We start from the raw sequence: 14,068 nt of genomic DNA, 5'->3' as shown, positions 1-14,068 counted from the left end.
TGTTACTGATGGTACTGTTGGTGTTGGTGATATTGCTGAAGCTGGTAAGTTTTGCACCATGTTCTCCAAATTGATTACTCGAGCGCGAAGCTCGTTGACTTCTTCGATTACTCCGGGATGATTGTCGGTCGGAACGAGCGGATGAATAAGGTTTAGAACCTGAGTTATGATATAGTCGTGGCGAGATATTTGGGAAATGAGGGTGAAATGGTGTTACGAACAGGTTCGCCGGTAAGTGCTTCAGGTTCTTCGCCAAAAGGTGAATTCGGTTAGTGGATGGGATCGCCTTCTGCGCGTCTCCATTGATTAAGTCGACTATGAATCCATCAGATGAATTGGGGATGGATGATTGGTTGATTCATTCTGGTGTCGTTGCTTCCGGAGCTTAGATGACTATCCAATCTGAATAACTGTCGGGATAACTATCGGAATCGCTGTCGGAATCCGAGGGACTCGATCTAGTTGAGGGATTCATCTCGTACGATCAGATGAAGGATTTTCGATAAGAAATAGATTATAGGATGTAGATTAGTATCCTGCAATACATAATTTACATATACATATATAATACTAAAATCTCATAAGTTACGGAGGAATCTACGGAAACTGTCAGGCAAAGATAACAATAACAGACACGCTAAGATTTGAATTTATCTATACACAGTCTATGCAATAGAGGCAGTAAGGCATGTCTAGACTTTAAGGATGATAAGCAAATGATTTCCGACTAGAAATGATAAGCAAAACTTTTGACATGCAGACACGGTCGAAGTCCAGACTCACTAATGCATCCTAACGACTTATCAGTTAGACACACTAATGCAGACCTGGTTCGCTAAGACCACCGCTCTGATACCAACTGAAAGGACCAGTCCTAATCCATCCAGACGAAGTCCATATCGATTATAAATGATTCACAACAGTTGATTACATCGCGAGGTACTTGACCTCTATATGATACATTTTACAAACATTGCATTCGTTTTGAAAAGACAATCTTTCATTACATCTAAAGTTGACAGACATGCATACCATTTCATAATATATTCAACTATAATTGACTTAATAAAGATCTTGATAAACTCAACGACTCGAATGCAATGTCTTTTGAAATATGTCATGAATGACTCCAAGTAATATCTTTTAAATGATCAAATGCACAGCGAAAGATTTCTTTCGTACCTGAGAATAAACATGCTTTAAAGTGTCAACCAAAAGGTTGGTGAGTTCATTAGTTTATCATACATAATCATTTCATAAATTTAATAGACCACAAGATTTCATATTTCCATTTCTCATAAACATACGTCCCATGCATAGAGACAAAAATCATTCATATGGATTGAACACCTGGTAACCGACATTCACAATATGTATATAAGAATATCCCCATCATTCCGGGATCCTCCTTCAGACAAGATATAAATTTCGAATTACTAAAGCATCCGGTACTTTGGATGGGGCTTGTTGGGCCCGATAGATCTATCTTTAGAGTTCGCGTCAATTAGGGTGTCTGTTCCCTAATTCTTATATTACCAGACTTAATAAAAAGGGGCATATTCGGCTTAATAATCCAACCATAGAATGTAGTTTCGATCACTTGTGTCTATTTCGTAATGCATTTATAAAAAATTGCGCATGTATTCTCAGCCCAAAAATATAAAGGGTAAAAAGGCAAATGAAACTCACGCATATAATTATTGTAAAACAGTTAATAAAACATTTGCATGTATTCTCAGCCCAAAAATGTAATGAATAAAAAGGGAGTAAATGAACTCACCTAATGTATTTTGTAGTAAAAATACGTATAACAACATTAGACAAACTGAACAATGCAGGGTTGGCCTCGTATTCACGAACCTATATAGAATCTTTTCTAAAAAGAAATGTCTCGAAGGAGATTTGAACCCAAGACCTCTCGATACTCCAACACCCCTCTTAACCAATACGCTGCCTTCTCACATCTGTTTTAATACGCCAGCTAAACCTATATCTTATGTTTGTCTATCTGTTTCATCTTCAAACATCAAGCAATCCATTCAAGGATCAAGTATCGATATAATAGCAGCAAAATAAATAAATAAAAAATGTTTGAATTTGGAACGAAAACGATTAAAAAAAATATATTAAAAAAATAAAGAACAGCAAGCTGTTGTCGAAAAAAAAAAAATGTAACCAATAAATCTTTCAATCTTGATACAAGTTACTAGATTGTTTTCAAAATATAAAATCCAACACAAAAACAAATTAATTGTGATTAATTGGTTTGAAGAAAGAAGAAAAAAAAATAAAAAAAAATCCTACAGCAGCTCATCCCGTCGCTGCTATACTAAAAAAAATAAATATAAAGTTGAGATTTACCAAGTTTTGGACAAAGTTTATAACACGAATTTAGTTTCAATTTACTCCTACAATCTATTGGAATCATCAATTTGTTTGAAAACCTCGAAACAATTACGAATTTCACGATGAACATAACTTTGACTTTTTGAAAAAATAAGCTTTGACTCGATAATTCGAACTCGTTTTAAAGAATTGGATCATAGGATTTTGCAGAAAGTTTGTTTGACGAATTCCTAACATGACTGCATTTTTAGTTTTTGAGATAGGATTCGAATTCGAAATTTGGCTATAAAGTTGAAGAACAAGGTATGTTCTTCCTTTTTCTATTTTAATTCCCCCTTTACAGTAAGTAAAGACATCAATAAATATGGTTAACGAATGATTTATGTGAAATTAATCATTTCTCAAATTGTCTGCAGGGTTGTTGATTGAGGATAGGATCACGGGTTAGAGAAACAAAAGAGAGGAAGAAGAAAGCAGACAAAGAAAGAAAAAAAATATAGCTGTCATTTTTACACACGTAAATATCTATTCCTATATATATTGTTTTTAACATTAATAATGGAGTACCAATTATATTAATAATAATAACATTTATTTTATTATAAAAAAAATAATAACAATAATATTTATTAAATTCAATAATAATGAGACTAGTGATGAAAATGAAAATGATAAATTTTAAATAAGATAGTAATTTTTGATAATAATAATAATTATAATAATAATTATAATTTTTATGCTACTTATAATATTAATGATTTTAACAATGATAGTCGTAATTTTTAGTAATTATAATACATTAATCGCATCAAATTTTATTACATAAATAAGTATATTACTTATATATATTAAAACGAATAAACTCAAAGTATACATTTAATACTTTGCTAATGTTGATAATTTATGTCCAAATTCATTTACATTCAATATACTCTCTATAATTAACTAATCAGTTTTTAAATAATAGATTTTAATTTAACTTAAGTTATTTTCTCATTATAACTAGGTCACATAATAGTTTAATTTATTATATATAATTATTTATATATACATTTCTATTTACAATTAATGGTTCGTGAATCATCGGAAGTAGTCAAAGGTTAAATGATTACATGAACACAATTCAAAGTTTTGAGACTCAACATTAAAGACTTTGCTTATCACGTCGAAACCATATAAAGATTAAGTTTAAATTTGGTCGGAAATTCCCGGGTCGTCACAGCTAGCGTTTGAAGCCATAAGGGATTTGATTCTTGGTGAAGATACTCGAAGGAGAAACTTGGGAGAATCAACGTCCGGTTCTTTGTTAAGTACCGACAACCGGGGTAGGAAATTTGAACGCGGTGAGAAGAAGGGTAGGAAGAAGTCTAAGAAGAGGAATTCATCGAAAGATAGAAGTGAAGTTACTTGTTGGGGTTACAATCAAATAGGACACTTTCAAAGGAATTGCAAAAATGGTTCCGCGAAAGGTGTAAACTTGGCCGAAGGGGAAAGTGATGATGCACTTTTGTGTAGTGTTGAAAATTCTATGGAGTCTTGGATTTTGGATTCGGGAACTTCGTTTCATGCTACTCATGTCAAAAGCATGATGAAGAATTTTCGTTCATATCAAGGCAAGGTGAGATTGGCGGACAACAAGCAACTCAACATAGAGGGCATTGGAGATGTTGTTTTGAAGAATACTCTTAGTTCTAATTGGACTTTGAAGAACGTAAGGTACATTCCAAAATTAAAAAGGAAACTTATTTCGGTTGGTCAATTAGATGATGAAGGTAACGCGGTTACGTTTGAAAACCGCCAATGGAAGGTGGTTAAGGGTAGTTGTGTAGTTGCTCGTGGACATAAAAAGGGAACTCTTTATATGGTTGAAGTGTTTGATGAAGACACGGTGGTTGCTACGGTTAATGTTGAGTCCGAGTCAACTCTATGGCACCGAAGACTCAGGCATATGAGTGAGAAGGGTATGAAGATGCTTGTTTCGAGTGGGAGAATTCCGGATTTGAAAAAGGTAGAACTTGGGTTTTGCGAACCATGTGTTTATGGGAAGCAAAAGAAGGTGACTTTTAGGAAATCAGGGAATACACCTAAGTTAGAGAAATTGGAGCTCGTTCATACAGATGTGTTTGGTCCAACCAATGTAGAATCACATGGAGGTTCTCGCTATTATGTCACCTTCATTGACGACTCCACTCGAAAGGTATGGGTTTATTTTCTTAAAGCTAAATCCGATGTGTTTAATACATGGCTATTACGGAAGCTTCTAAAGAGCTAGTGTGGTTGAAGAACTTCTTAGGCGAGTTGGGTAAAAGAATCAAAGTGCGGTTCATCTTGGAAAGAATTCGGTGTTTCATAGTTGTACGAAACACATCAAGATAAGGTATCATTTTATTCGACAACATATAAATGATGGCACTTTATTCTTGGAGAAAATCCTTGGTACGAAGAATCCTGCCGATATGTTTACTAAGGTGGTCACGACGGAGAAATTGAGGTTTTGCATTACCTCAATTGGTCTTCTCACGAATTGATGAGAGAAGACCCTAGCTAGAGATGTGAATGGTGTTACAAGTTTAACAAGTAGTATTGAAGACCTTTTATTGAAAGTCTACTCATCCGAAGAATGTGTTGAGCGTGCGTGTCCCAAATGGAATTTGGCGATAATCGAAGGTGGTTTAATGTACTTGTTTAGATCATTGATATGAATGGAGTTTGTTCAAAGTCTCCAAGTGGGAGATTGTTGGAGTATGGAGACATTTAAACAAAGTTGGAAATGTCGCCACAAAAGATGAGTTAAAGTGTTGCACGAATTTTGCAGATTTCGGTAAACGTGAAATATTGAAATGCGGCGCATCACTCTTTGGATGCGGCGCATTTATAGAGCAAAATTGTCCGAAGGTTTTGGATGCGGCGTTTCAACCTGATATGGCGCATCAAAGGGCAGAGATGCAGCGCATCACTTCTAGATGCGGCGCATCTGGAGCTGGTTCTTGAATCTGCAGTCGTGGAAGCAGGTGATGCGGCGCATCACTCATCAGATGCGGCGCATCTGGTGTCTGGCAGCAATTTGGCAAGTTGCAACCTTTACATTCGAGCATGCTTTGGCCTCCTTTCACCTTAGGTGCAAAGTTGATCACTTTACACCTAAAATTAGGGTTGTGATCATGCCATACAAGGTGGAAAGTATGGCTAGTTGGTTTATCTTTCATGATTGCTAGCACACTTGAAGATCAAGTTGAAGTTTCATGGTGTTCTTGTTTTCTCTATATATAGAACACATTGTATGCAATTGTAACACACCACTCTCAAATATTCAGTAAATAAACGATCTCTAGTTGGTCCGTGGACTAAAGCAATCACAACGATTGCATATAACCACGTTATATCTTGTGTCGATTTATTTTTCGCATTTATTATCTTTCGTTCATTAAGTGGGTTTGAGTGAACTTGATAGAATCACTACTCGGCTAGTAATCTTGTAGAATTACTAGCGTTGTTTGGGTCCTAATATCCTAACAATTACTAGTTTACAGTTTTAACTTCCATATTCAAGATGAACAGATAATAACAAACAGAAGTTATAAACCACATTTTACAGATACGGATGGTAATACTGCAGTATGGGTTGCGATTGCATCCAACAATCTTGCAATTTTTCGTATTTTGTTTCTTTGGGCCTCCGTTTCCGACACATTGACAGCTGGCGATCTATTGTGTACGGCAGCCAGAAGAAACGATTTAAAGGTGATGAAAGGCCTTTTAAAAGCTGGCTTGAATATGGACTTAAAAGATCATGATGGATCAACTGCTATTGAAATAGCGGTTTCTGAAAAAAATGTTGAAATGGTTAAATTACTTGCGATGAAAGGTTACGAGGAAGCATTTTAGTAAAATTGTAGCATATATCTTGCAATCGTGATTCGTTTTCTGAGTACCATGGATATTTAACGTTTAATGTTTTTATGTAATTTATATTTTCCGATTTGGACTTGAGACTGAGGAAGTCATTAGTTTAGTTTGATGTAGAAAGAATGACTGTAACAAAAATGATTCTGATGTAGTGACTGCTATTTGATGAATAGTCAAAATTATAAAGTATTATTGCTGTGTATATATAGGAGAAGAATTGAGTGTCTTATTTTCTTTGGGAATGTTGTTTGTTTAGGTGGATTTGGTGTATGTGTGCAGGTCTCATTGCAGACTAAATTTACTAATAGAAATCATTGGACTACAACTGAAGTGTACTGTAAATCTCACTTAGCTAATAAAAAGAAGGGAAACATAAAACTTTTGGTATGTAATATAATAGATGTGTATAGACTACCAGGCTCTTAACAAAATCTCGGTCAAAGATTTGTTATCCTCTTCCACGCATCGATGATCTTTTAGATCAATTAAAGCATGTGACTATCTTCTCGAAACTCGACTTACGGTCTGGTAATAATCAGGTAAGGGTAAGAGATGATGATACGTGAAATACTGATTTCAAAACGCGCCAAGGATTGTACGAATAGTTGGTAATTCCTTTTGGATTGTGTAATGCCCCGGCAACGTTTATGTGGTTGATAAATGATGTACTTCGTCCATTTATAGACAAGTTTGTTGTAGTTACATCCTCGTTTACAGCCGCACTATGGAAGAACATATTGTGGATTGGCAACAATTAATCTATCTTGGTTTTGTTGTGGGTTCTACAGGGTCAAATGGTAAAGAGTTTACCATTTGTGCAGTTTGCAATTAATCTATCCTTCCGAGGTGTGTTTGAGATTCTTACCCCAAACTCAGTTCGATATAGAATTTCAAGGTGGACGAGTTGGTATGGCTTCATCTTGGTAAGGACCGCTTGAAAGGTGAGGGTAGGAAGCTGAAACCAATTCGTTACTGTCCATTTCGAATTTAACATATCAATTGGAACGAAAAGCAACTACTACTCGGTTTGGTGAATGTCGTGTGTTTCGAAATGGATTAAAAGGTCATGTGTCGAGCAAAGTTAAGTGGTTATCGCAAGATGTGGCCAAGACCCATTTTCCACAATTACCGTTCTAAGCTCAATAATAGTTGTTTGCTCGCCGAAAAAGGGAGGAGTGATCCGGTATCGTAATCGTCTCCGAGAAACAATGAGCGTGGGTGGAGTCAAAAGGGATTATCCGTGAGTTTCTCCACAAGCAATCACATGTTTTATAAATGATGCCCATGATCCATGAATAGGAGAAAATGGATATATTGCTTAATTTGTGGATTATATATAATCGATGTAATCAAAGAGGGGAGGATGTCTCTAATTTGCATTTTATGTACAAATGTAAATTTAGAGGAAAAAAAAAAAAAAAAAAAACTTTCCCCATTGGTTGCTACTTTTATCTTCTTTTCCTGTTTTGCCGATTAAAGAAGACCAACGCAGATATAATATCATATTTGTGTTATTATTCCTTGTTCCTAACTTTCGTTTAACCAACTTCACCTAAAATCATATACGGAGTAATTAAATGGCATCCTTACGAGTATCGTCGTGTCTCTCAATCTCAATCTCGTAACGGATCACTAGACCATATACATAGCGCGTTACTCTTTAAGAGATAACGATATAACCTATTTTGATATTACTGGACCATATACATAGCACGTTACTCTTAAGAGATAACGATATAACCCATTTTGATATTATTGTTTTTTTTTTTTTACAGCAAGCTTGCATCAGCGTATCATTTATTTCAACGACACTCATCATTTGGACACACACACGCGTTCGGGAGGAAACCCGAATTGCATTACAGGAACCTGATCCTTTAACCATCCCGAGGGGCAGGCGGACCGGGTTTGAATCCTGAATGGATCCAGGAGAAAACCCCTCTGGGGTCAATCTGGATATCCATATTTCAGGCAGATTAATTAATAGGATGGGCAGAGCGAGGCTCGAACCCATGACTTAACCCCCAGCCCCAACACACAAGGTGAGGGAATACCGTTGAAGCAATGCTTCGTTGGCATTTTGATATTATTGTAGTCATCATTCATGTACTCATACGCACTTTGTTGTGAACACCAGCTCAAAAAAATGAATCACTTACAACTTTAGTGACGAGAGCAACTTCGACACTAATCTTACAAAATTGGTCACCAAATCATGTTAGTAATCAAAGAATAGATCAGCTCTCGTCACTAATCCTACAAAATTGGTCACCAAATCAAGTTAGTGATCAAAGAATAGATCCGTCACAAAACTTTAAAGACCAACTTATTATTTTGGTCACTATAGTGAACAGCATAAATTTTTATGGTTAATAGCAACCAAAAATTTAGTCACTCACATCGATCAGTTGTGATCAAAAAGTGGTCACAACTTTTTTAAAGACCAAAAAATAGTCACAACTAGGTAAGTGGGTCTGCGGAGTGTGATCATACCAGCACTAACGCACCGGATCCCATCAGAACTCCGCAGTTAAGCGTGCTTGGGCGAGAGTAGTACTAGGATGGGTGACCCCCTGGGAAGTCCTCGTGTTGCATCCCTTTTAACTATATGTGTCTTCTTTTATGGATTCTTTTTATGGTTGCATCTGCCTAGGCGCACATAACTCTCACAGGTACGTATGCCAGCACTTTTTCGTTTTGATGAGCATTTTGTGGCCGGAGGTCCTTTGGGAAGCAATCTCTTGGCTCTCGAGTAGAAGGAGGGACGATCTTATCTAGTCGCGGGTTCTATACCCTCGGGTGGAGTAGTGACTTCCTTCTAATCTAGGGTACAAGGAATGATTGTCTACACTCCACCTCCCCCATACCCTACATTTGTGGGATTGGGTGTTGTTGTTGTTGTTGTTGTTGTTGTTGTTGTGGGTCTGCGATCCGCTACGACCTTTAAACAACCACAAAACTAATTCAACATTTAACAAAAATACCATTTGTCTCTTAAAACATTATAAACCACTCAACATCATTTAATTAACCTTCCTGCAATACATTGTGTATTATTAGCCCTTCTGTGATCGTGAACATCAAACATACACTGATACTTACAGCCATATCATTTTCATCATCATTTGGGTTCTCCAAATCCTTATGGTACTTTGCTCATATTACAATTAGTTTGGAAACAACATATATCACCTTTTAACAGAATATCATACCCGAAGCAATTATCTATTACCACCAAAACCATATCAAAAGACGGCCAATCGAAACTACACAAAACCCCTTATAACACCTAACTATACCAAGCCATCCGTAAGGTATGTACAAAGACACAACATATAATAATTATTATACGTATATACATAATAAAACCGTAGCCAAACACATATTTAATGATTCTGAGGCCCTGCAAGTTTGCAACCATACCATAGAGTAAGCATTCCTGCTCCTCCAATAATGCAATAACTGAGAGGCGCAACTTCGCATCAAATATTATTATCTCACTCCAAAGACCCAAATAGTCAACGATTAGCACATTAAAAATTAATCTTATTTATGACATTTTCAGATAGTCGATAAGAAGAAATGTTAGCATCTTAATCCTAACCTTCCTTAAAGTTTGTGAACTCAGCTTAACGACATCAACTAAAACTGACAGTATAGCTTCATTCCGAACGAGCCACTGAACGAAAAAAGCAAACTGAATTTTTGACTGGCCAATTGTAATTTGGGATTCGAAGCCCCATCACCATCGAATGATATTAATGTTAAGAATCCAACTATACGAATTATATATGTAATTAGTAAGTAAAGACGAATATGTGATGATACAGATTGTAACTTTATGCTAAATTGATCAATACTAATGTGAACAACAAACAAACAAAAACGCAAAAGCAATTCAGTGATAAACATAAACATAATTATACATCAAACAAACATACACTAACATATATAGACATATTATATATATCATTCGTCAATGAACTGAAACATAATATCCTGAAGTCTATTAGGTTTCAATTACAATTGAATGATAAACCCTAGACCGAAATGCAATTCAGCAATTTAGTAAAAAAATCTGCTTAAAACAAGTAAGAAGAAACTCAAAGAGATAAACGTACTGATTGTGATGATTATAGAACAACAGCATGATAGTCTTCAGCGATGGCCTATAATTCGACCATGAATTTCTTCAATCCTTAAGAGATAAACGTACTAAATTTCATTACTTATCAAAATGAGCTAACAATGTTCTTCTGCAAGAGAAGCAGCTAACCCAACAACGAAACAAATTGATGTTAATGCAATTGAAGGAAATAGTTATGTTCTGAATAAAATATAAAATAACACAATCAAACCGAAGTTGAAAAAACTGTTGTTCTAAAAGCCAGCTAGGAAGAATGTGTAGACGATCTTGGACCTTAGATTAAACGTTGTATCTAGATTAAAGGCGGAAAACAATAACCTAGAGTGAATCGAATACTAGTTTCACTTTGGGATCAATCTAACCAATGAAATATTGATAGAATCGGCGCCTAGATGAGTGTATTCGGTTGGGGTATGGTCTGGGACAATAGTAACAGCGAAATACGACGGCTAGGGTGTGTAGGGTGTGTAAACTAACAATGAAGCCCAACACCCGTATATATATAAAGTTACAGTGACCATCGGCCGGTGGTCTCTGACCTACGGCAGATGGTGATAGTCCCTCGACCGATGGTCTCTACCATCGGTCGATGGTCTGAGCTGCCAACCAAACAGCTCGAACCATTTTACGTCATTGCTTAATCAATTCAAACACACAATATCAATGACAATGTTGATACACGACCGAAATGTAAACGATAATACAAATAGAACTTATTACATCATAGAACTCGGGATTATGCACCAACAGAATGGATGGCTACAACGATAGCCTGGAGAACGTCTCTTGTCACACCCAGATAACTTCTGTTTTGATTACCTATCGTGAAACCCAAAATCATTAACGACAAATCAACTGTTTACTTAACAATACTATGCAACCACTAACAATTAGTAGTACTAACAGCAAGCAGGGCAATTTTGATAATGGGTCAAAATAGGGTCCTTTTGGTATAATCAAATGTGTTGATTCAAAAGGCTTCTATGTCCATCCTAAAGACTTCTTAGAGTAACCAAAACCTGCAATCTCATTGTTTAAAGGACCATGCACCGAATCGCCATCTAAATAAACCATAAAACTGATAAAAGATTACTTCTTTCACTACTATTACACTACTAAATCAGAACAACAAACCTTAGCAACAAAAACATAATTCAGATTTACATTCAACTTTTTTTATTCAAAATCTGACACAAATTTTTATGACAAAAATTAGCAATAAAACAGTCATATTTACATACACATATTTGATAATTACCGGAATGAAGAATAAAAACCAATTGTAGATGTAAACCTCAAACAAAGATCCTCAAACAGCCTTAAGATAACAACTGCAAACTCGATTATAACCATCTCAACACTTAATCCCAACAACTACAAAATAAATATAATATATTACAGTACTAGTTTACAGTTTTAACTTCCATATTCAAAATGAATACATAATAACAAACAGCAGTTATAAACCACATTTTACAGATACGGATGGTAATACTACTCTATGGGATGCGATTGTATCCAACAATCTTGTAATTTTTTGTATTTTGTTTCTTTGGGCCTCCTTTTCCGACACATTGACAGCTGGCAATCTATTGTGCACGGCGGCTAGAAGAAATGATTTAAAGGTCACGAAAGGCCTTTTGAAAGCTGGCTTGAATATGGACTCAAAAGATCATGACGGATCAACTGCTATTGAAATAGCGGTTTCTGAAAAAAAAATGTTGAAATGGTTAAATTACTTGATGAAAGGTTACGAGGAAGAGTTGTAGTAAAATGGTAGCTTATAACTTGCAATCATGATTCGTTTCTGAGTACCAGGGATTTTAACGTTTAACGTTTTATGTAATTTATATCTTCGTATTTGGACTTGAGACTGAGGAAGCCATTAGTTTGATGTAGAAATTAAGAATGATTGTAACAAAATTATCAAGTATTATTGCAGTGTATATATAGGAGAAGAATTGACTCCTATTTTCCTTGGTAATGTTGTTTGTTTAGGTGGATTTTGTGCATGTGTGCAGGTCTCATTGCAGACTAAATTCACTAATAAGAATCATTGGACTGCAACTCAAGTGTACTGTAAATCTCACCCGTAGTAATAAAAATAACAGACACATAAAACTTACGGTATGTAATTTAGTAGGTAGATGTGTATAAGTTACTGCACGACCTTAGCTACTCATTGGAGTGGATCCAACAGAATACTACTGACATGCACGTTACTCGCTAATGTAAGTTTCGTTTTGCAATAATTAGTGACTATGTTGGTGAAATCACGTGAAAGTTTGTTCCGTTGGACAAACAAGCACATTCTCGTTAATATTTGTTTACTCAAAGATTCATAATCCTATTGCTCTTAACTCTCATACCTCTTTTGAGACGATCCTTTACTTACCTACAATGGCAAAGCTTTTCAAGGGCAGGGATGGGTTCCAGCCCCACCAAAAACTTTTGGACTGATAGCAATTTTATTAAAATATAGGAACCACATGTTGCATATGTTACATCTAGCCCCCTCAGTTAATTTAAATTTTGGTATTTTTTTTTTTAAGTAAGAAAGGAAACCCTCCTACAAATGAGCATATTGGTTCTCCCATAGAAGGTAAAACCTCGGGTAATCAAGCCCCCCGAGCGCGAGACCTGGTACCGGGTGAATTGCGCATTATGCGCACCCTCTAGTCACACTCCCTTTTTGAACAATTTGGCATAACCAGGAATTGAACCCGGGTGGTGTGCTTCATTGGACAACTCGGTGGCCACTCAAGTAAGCTTGAATGATTTAAATTTTGGTATTCAGTTCTAAGATTTAAAGAAATATTAAATCTAACCTCATCAACTGCTTTTTTTTTTGTCGATTTTCGTGAATCAAACTTGAAAATGTTTTATACAGGTCCACCTTTTTTTTCCATCTTATTTATTCCTATAATTTTAATTCTATAGTGTTATGTATTGCTGTAAATTTATTTTATAAATACATTATTGCCCACTATATAATAATTAATATCAAAATATTATTAATATTATTAATTATTAAGTATTTAGTGTTATTTATTGCTGTATTTTGATATGATCATGAACAATAATGATGATATGTTTGAATATTTTTGTCCCCTCAATCTTGAAGTTCAAGCTTCGCCACTGCTTACCTACGCTCTACTACAGTAATCGGAAATGTTGTGTGTAGGTGTGTGATAAAGCATTAAAGTGTAATCCTTCTTAGAGTTGTGAAAAATCTAGATTGCATGCAAGCATAATTAATGTACTCTTGTTTCCATATTAATAGTCCACCGATAAAAACATATAGTTTAAAAAAATAGTATCATTACATTGTACTTTAGTTTTACTTTACAGTTTTACTTTACAGTTTTACTCCTTACTTTTTACATATATTTTTATCTTATATGCAAAACTGAAACATATGAGGTAATTTTACCTTATTATTTTTATTTATTTATGAAAGTGAAATATTAATTTAAGATATTCTAAAATGAAATAGTGAACATTGCACTTCTCCCACAACGTTTCTTGAAAAAATTACTTGTTATTACTCTTTGAAGCATTTAACACCAAGCTAGCTATATACCTCTCCCATTTAAAATTTTAAATCATTTCACTTAATCTTATCACTTGACTATGTGACGAGTATATATTATTGTCGAGTCCCTTACA

At 35.2% G+C, this 14,068-nt stretch overlaps 1 non-coding gene and 1 pseudogene across 1 annotated transcript; both read left to right on the top strand.

Annotated features, from left to right (window-relative positions):
* LOC139849114 (potassium channel AKT2/3-like) overlaps positions 1–12,168 on the top strand; it is a 96,674-nt pseudogene extending 84,506 nt beyond the window's left edge.
* Positions 8,732–8,850, top strand: LOC139850742 (5S ribosomal RNA). Its single transcript, XR_011760123.1, has one exon. It is a non-coding gene; the product is annotated as a 5S ribosomal RNA (ribosomal RNA).
* Positions 12,169–14,068: the final 1,900 nt, after the last annotated feature.

Source organism: Rutidosis leptorrhynchoides, chromosome 5 (assembly GCF_046630445.1).
Source record: "Rutidosis leptorrhynchoides isolate AG116_Rl617_1_P2 chromosome 5, CSIRO_AGI_Rlap_v1, whole genome shotgun sequence".
Taxonomy (NCBI): Eukaryota; Viridiplantae; Streptophyta; class Magnoliopsida; order Asterales; family Asteraceae; genus Rutidosis; species Rutidosis leptorrhynchoides.
The sequence above is the reverse complement of the archived record's forward strand: the minus strand, read 5'-3'. Positions and strand labels throughout refer to the sequence as shown.